The sequence below is a fragment of the Trichomycterus rosablanca genome, unplaced genomic scaffold, assembly GCF_030014385.1.
Source record: "Trichomycterus rosablanca isolate fTriRos1 unplaced genomic scaffold, fTriRos1.hap1 scaffold_286, whole genome shotgun sequence".
NCBI classification, from domain to species: domain Eukaryota; kingdom Metazoa; phylum Chordata; class Actinopteri; order Siluriformes; family Trichomycteridae; genus Trichomycterus; species Trichomycterus rosablanca.
The window spans coordinates 24,944-31,549 of record NW_026947114.1 but is presented as its reverse complement, the minus strand read 5'-3'; the positions used below and the strand labels follow the sequence as shown (position 1 = coordinate 31,549).

The 6,606-nt window shown below is 48.3% G+C and overlaps 1 non-coding gene across 1 annotated transcript; it reads right to left on the bottom strand.

Annotated features, from left to right (window-relative positions):
- Positions 1–6,424: 6,424 nt before the first annotated feature.
- Positions 6,425–6,606, bottom strand: LOC134307520 (U2 spliceosomal RNA). Its single transcript, XR_010009982.1, has one exon. It is a non-coding gene; the product is annotated as a U2 spliceosomal RNA (small nuclear RNA).

Genomic DNA, 6,606 nt, shown 5'->3' with positions numbered 1-6,606 from the left:
TCAAATTTCCATAATATTTACATCATCTCACAATTTTCAAAACACATTGAAACAAAGTTCATACAATAACACAATATTTAATTTGGTTTACATTTGTCTTTCTAAATAACTCAAAGCTTGTTCTGTTGCGTTATCTCAGCATTATTAGGCAATCAAAAACAATACATAACAGAAAACATTCGCCTTTTTGTTTAAACGCTATTTCTTCTTTTTACAGTGTTTTACTTTCTTTCTTCATATTTCCTCTCGTTCTAGCTGTGCTACCTTCCTGTGTCTGGCCAAGAACTCTCTGAAGAGGCCCTCCAGTGTAACTTGTGGCTTCTTTTTTGTACACATCTGCATCTACTCCTCCACAACACCACCTTAGCCGCTGAGACCACTGCCCACAGAGCTTCTGTTCCCCTAGCTCTCACACCATAGAGAACGAGGCTTCGGTCTATGTCCGTCTCATTTTCTCTTTGCCACCATTCTGCAATTCGTTGCCAATAATTCTTTGCTATAGGGCATGACCACAGTGCATGCTCTATGCTTTCTGTTCCTCTGCAACCCACCGGGCACTGTGATTTTTTGCTTCGCCCATGCCTGTGTAGTCTTTCTCTTACTGGTAATCTTTTTAGTGCCGCAAGCCAGTGCAGATCTCTGCTGGCTCCATCTAACCACTTGGGTTGTAGAGCCACCCAGTCATCCTCTCTCGTTGGTTGCTCCAGCCCTAGCTTATTTACATGCTCTTCTTTGCTTTGCCTGTACAACTGCCTATGGTCTAAAATGAGCTCATTTGTTGTGCACCACTTGTGCTCCCGAACGAAAATTACTGCCTCTCTGTAGTGTTCAGGGAGATCATCTGACCATGGCTCCATTCCCCTCCAGGGGACCACCTCTCTCAATGGAAAACCAAACCAAAACTTAGCGAACAAAGTTGCTAGGTGTCCCTCTGACCCCTTCACCAACCTTGCTAGGTTTGATTTGTACAAGGATCTTAGTTTGAGGGGTCCACATATTACCCCTCTGCCTCCCTTCGCTATCTCTTGATACATTACTCCTCTTGCCACCCACTCACATCCGCCTTTCCAGATAAACCTGAAGACCATGCGCTCAAGTCTTCTACTTACCCCATACAGAATCGGGAACGCATAAGCCATGTAGATAAGGCTAGATATTATGTCGCAGTTCACTGCAACGACTCTCCCTGTTAGGGACAAATCCCTCAAGATCCATCTTTCAGTTCTAACCTGTGCCTTGACTAAGGCCTCCTCCCAGTTTTTCCTTGCACTGCTTTCTTTCCAGAATTTAATCCCCAAAATTCGCATGCTGTCCTTACATAAGGGATATTCTCCCGGGACCCTTTCCCTGCCCTGCCATGCGCCCACACACATCACGGCCGACTTATTCTTGTTGATGCGTGCTCCCGTCGCCTTAGTAAATGACTGCATGATTTCTTCAACTGTTTCGAAGTCTGACTCTTCCCCCAAGAACAATGTCGTATCATCCGCATATGCTGATACCTTGGCCCGCGTCCCCTTGCCCCCTGGAATGTGGAGTCCTCTGAGCCTGGCCTCTGCTCTGAAACGGGCTATTAGTGGTTCCACATATAAGACGTATAGCAGCGGGGACAATGGGCACCCCTGCCTTACCCCTCCTACCTGTCCTACTTGTTTGGAGTAATAGCCATTTACTCCAATCCTACTTGCCGCTCCCTCGTACAACAAGCGCACTAGTGCAATGTATGCCTGCCCGAAACCCATCCTCTCCATTGTAGCGAACAAATACTTATGGCTGACTCGATCAAAAGCTTTTTCCTGGTCAATGCCAAGGAGTGCCAGGGGCACCTTTCGCTGCTGGGCCCACGCAATTGCGTCTCTTATCAGTGCTATATTCATTGCACTCGACCGTCCTGGCACTCCACTCGTCTGGTCCGGATGGATTACTCTGGCCATCACCCCCCTCATCCGCCTAGCTAGGACCTTTGCCAGGATTTTATAGTCTGTCGTTAGATTTGTAATCGGTCTCCAGTTAGCTAAGTCTGTTCTGTCTCCTTTTTTGTGGATTAGTGTTACATGGCCTGTCCTGAGGGACAGAGGCAGTTTTCCATGTCTCTCGGCTTCTGTGTACACTTCTAACAAATCTGGACCAATCTGGGGCCAAAAGGCCTGATACCACTCTTTTGGGAGCCCGTCACCCCCCGGTGCTACCCCTCCCTTTAGTGAGCGCATGGCCCTCTCCACTTCTTCCAAACTAATCTCGATCTCCAACTCTTGCCTTTCCTTCTCATCAAATCTTTGCCCTAAAGCCTCCCAGAAGACCTCAGCTTCCCTCATATTTACCTTCCTTTCTTGGAATAGGTCCTCGTAAAACCTTTCTACTACCTTGAGCATTTCTCCCGTTGTTGTGACGCACGCATCACCCGTCCTCAGTCCTACCAAATGTGATTTCTTTTGTCTTTTCTTTACCTTATCAAAGAAGTATTTAGTTGGTTTTTCGTCCTGCTGTAATCTGTACTGTCCCATCTGTACACAATAGCTACGTGCCTTCTCAACGAAGTGGTCTTGCATATTTCTACTTGCCTCCTTGATCCCTGCTGTATCTTTTGTGGCCCAAGCTACCTTCAAATCTTTTGACCACTGGGCTACGTCCTTCTTTTCTTTTTTTGCCGTCTCCCTTCCCCACTTTCGGCAAAATGAGGCTACTCTAATCTTGAGGTTTTACCACCACTCACTATAGCTACTGTACAATACTTTCAGGGCTCTCCAGCCAGCATACATGGTGCGGAATTTTGTAATCTAGCCGCGACGTATCCCCCCTACTGTTTCTCCAGGTTATTTGATCTTCCCCTTGCTTAGCTGCCTTGGCAGCATCCATCAGCCCTGCTTCTGTTACAACTCGGTCCAGCTCTTTTTCTCTTTTTAAATTTACGTTAAAATCTCCTCCCATCCATACTTGCCTGTTTGTGTACTTTAAGGGTTCCAGTGCCTGGAAAAACCCCGCTCTTTCTCCAGCCACTGCTGGCGCATACACACATATGGCTCTAAATTGCAGTCCCCTCCATTCTCCATGCACCATCAAAATCCTCCCTGGCACCACTGTTATCACTTCACTGACCTCAAACTCCTGTGTCCCAAACACTATTCCCACTCCGTCCCCTTTTCCTTCTCCTGCCCCCCATACCGACGGTCCCCTTTCCCAGCCTTCTGAGAAGCGAGTCTCATTTTGGCCTGGGCGTAGATGGCACTCCTGGACAAACAAGACATCAAAAGGTATTGTTTCTAAGGTCTTAAATATCGCTGCTCTTCTGATACCCTGCCTCATCCCTCTCACATTCAAGGTTGCTATTTTTAACATTGTTTGCATTATGCTTTAATCCAGTTCTCTTACCTTTTTCATCACCCTTCCCCCTCCCCTTCTTACCATACTCCCCTCAAGTTCACATATTTTCCTGTTCATCAGTCTCTGCTATTGTCCATCTCTGCAATCTCCCCTCTGTGTCCATGTCCTCCTCTCCATCCTTTCTCCATGATGCATCGCTGTCCTCACCTATGGTGCGCTTCTCTCCTGTGTTTTCTGCTTTCCTTTCCTTGTGTCGTCCTTGTTCTCCCTCGTTGTCTGATCCTCCAGCGGCTCCCTCCATTCCTCTCCGGCTTCTCTTTACTTTTCTTTTCTCTGCCTTGGACCCTGGGTGTCTGTCTTTCTCCTGCTGTTCCATCTGTTCTGCCCGGTCTTCTTCCTCAGGTGTTTTTCCCAAGGCTTGGGTGATTTCTCCAGAGACCGCCTCTCCCTCTGTCTCCGACAAGTCGCCCCATTTGCTTACTATTTGCTGAACTGCTTCAAGTATATTCTCCTCTTCTTCGTCAGTACCTGTTTTCTCCAGTTCTCTCTGCTTTTGGTTTCTGCTTTCAGCTTCTTCCTGTCTTCTCCCCTGTTCATTGCTCTCTGACTGCCCCTTCACTACTACTGCCTCCATCTCCTCCATTTGTAGGTCCTGCGAGAAGAGGCTAGCAAAGGTGTTTTTCTTTGCTGGGCAGCTACGATAGAGGTGTGCCTCACTGCCGCATAGACTGCACGTTCTCGGAGCATTGCACTCAGCTGCTACATGGCCCTCCCCTCCACAGAACCTGCATCGCAGCCCTGTGCAGGAGTCCTTGGTGTGTCCACGGGCTCCGCACCTGCGACAATAAATGGGCTGTCCGGGATAGTGCAGGAAACCTCTGTGCGGCCCTATTGCGAAACTGCCTGGTGGGTGCAATTGGGCTCCCGGGTCATTTGGGTCCATCCTCAATTTTACCAATTATCAGCGCCTGCCAGTCCAAATGCCATGCCTGTCTCTTATCTTATCTTAAAACTGACATTTCTTTTTTGACATCTTTAATCTCATCACTAAAATCAAAACCAGCAATTAAAAGGTTAAAATATCTCTGTAGTCGTTTTTGCAGCCCCATCATGCGTCTCTTCTCCATTTTTCCTTACCTCTCCTTTTAAAAAAACGTCTCGTCCTGTCTTTTACCATCTCCCACCACTGTGCACGTGTATCGTACAAGTCTTGGAGGGTCTGCCAGAGGCCGAACTGTTCCCTGTACTCCCTGATGATCTCCTCGTCTTCTAACAGGGAACAGTTCAGCCTCCACAGCCCTCCGCCTATCGTCACACCTGTGGGGAGTGAAAGGGTGCAAGACAGCATGCAGTGATCCGTAAAGAAAAGGGGGGTTATTCTAGCATCGGTGGGTGGGCAGCCCCTTGTAAAAATGTAATCTATCCTCGAGGCTCTGGTGCCATCACCACTGAACCAGGTGAAGCCCTCCTCGTTCTGATGCAGGGTTTTAAAACAGTCCACTAATTTAAAATCTCTGATTAAAGCCTGCAATAAAACCGATGATTTATCTACTTTAAAATCTTGCCCCTTTCCTGTCTGCTCTAGATAAAACACAATTAAAATCCCCTCCCAACACTAGGGGAACCCTCCCCAGCATGTGGGGCTGCAGGTCCTCTAAAAGATCGTGCCTGTCATTTTTATCATTAAAACCATACACATTAAGAATGTTAAAATCCCTTCCTAAAAACGTCAGATTAGCTAAAAGCGCCCGTCCGTCTCTCACCACCGTGCTGCCCTTCACCAAAATGTTAGGGTTTTTTATTAAAATGGCAACACCGTCGGCCCGGCTGTAGTGCGAGCCGCTCCAGAGAGAGGGACCCGCAGCCCAGCGCTGCTCCCAATCTCTGTATGACACTCTTGCAGTAAAAACACATCTGACTTTAAGTCATTTAAAAGGGACAGAACACTCTGTGCTCTCAACGGTGCTCTCACGCTTCTCACATTGATGGTGGAGATCGTAAGAGACATGAGCACTATAGGTTAAAAACAGGCGTGATCTTTAAAACCCGAACATTAAAACCACAGAGATACGGTTAAAAGCCGGTTAAAATTACCCTATTTCTTGTGGCTCCTCATTGATCTTCATTAAATTGAAGTGTGAGTGGTCGCAGGTGTCCCGCGCGTCCCGGCATGCTGAGCACTGCTCTAACATGCTTTTCGGCGTGGATGATTTTAGCTGGAGGCGCAGAAAGGATACCTCATTTGGGGATTCAGCGGACCACAGCCGGTTCAGGTCCTCCGACGAGGAGCTACCTGACCGCTCTGTGGCCCGCTGTTTCTTCTCCGCCAGGTCTGGCAGAGGAGATCCCGCAGGTCTCTTCGGCACCTGAGCGCTAGGGAGCGAGAGAGTCAACTCCCCCACTCCACTAGCAGTCACACTCACCTCCGGCACCGTCTCCATACAGGAAGAGGTTGAGTCTTCCTCTTCCTCATCATTGTCATCATCATCATTATCACCATCATCATCATTTTTCTGTTCCTGTTCCTCGGAGGGCGGGACCTCCGTTACCTGTTCCGACCCTGCCTGGCCGCTTGCTCCGCCCTCCAGTTCTTAGCCCACTTGTGAGGCTGGCTGGGGATTTGAATTTCCCGCCAAAATCTCAGGACCCGCCTCCTTTCCTTTGTCTCCCTGGGCCTGTGTTTGGGCAGCCATGTTGTCACCTTTTAACTTGTTGGCAAACGATTTTGGGCAATCCCTGAAGAGATGGTTACAGTCACCACAGAGATTGCACCTCCTGCCATTGGGACACTGCTCGTACGTGTGCCCAACTTGGGTCGTCGGGTGGGTGACGAGGCAGCAGAAGAGGCAGCACAGCCTTTGCCTGGAGAAACACAGAGTGGGGAAAGATGAAGTCTTTCTCTTTTTTTTTTTTTTTTTTTTTTTAAGTAAAACGGAGGGAAAATGAACAAGCGGGAAAAAGGGGACTCCCTAGCGCAAAAGGACAGAGGAAACCCCGGGCCTAGGCTAAGCAAAGGTCTAAGTCGCCGTACCCCTAATGCCAACAGTGCCCAGCAGGGGCCAGTCACCAGCATTCGTCAATTTCTCTTTCGTTTGACCGTTTATGAGGGTGCACCGTGCCAGGAGGCAATGCAATACCTGGTCGATGCGTGGAGTGGACGGAGTAAGCCCCTCTTCCGACTCCCGGGCCTAAAAATCCATTTAATATATGGTCCTCGGGTAGAGGACGTATCAGATATTAAACTGATAAGAACAGATTTTTTTTTTTTTTTATTAGAAAAATCAT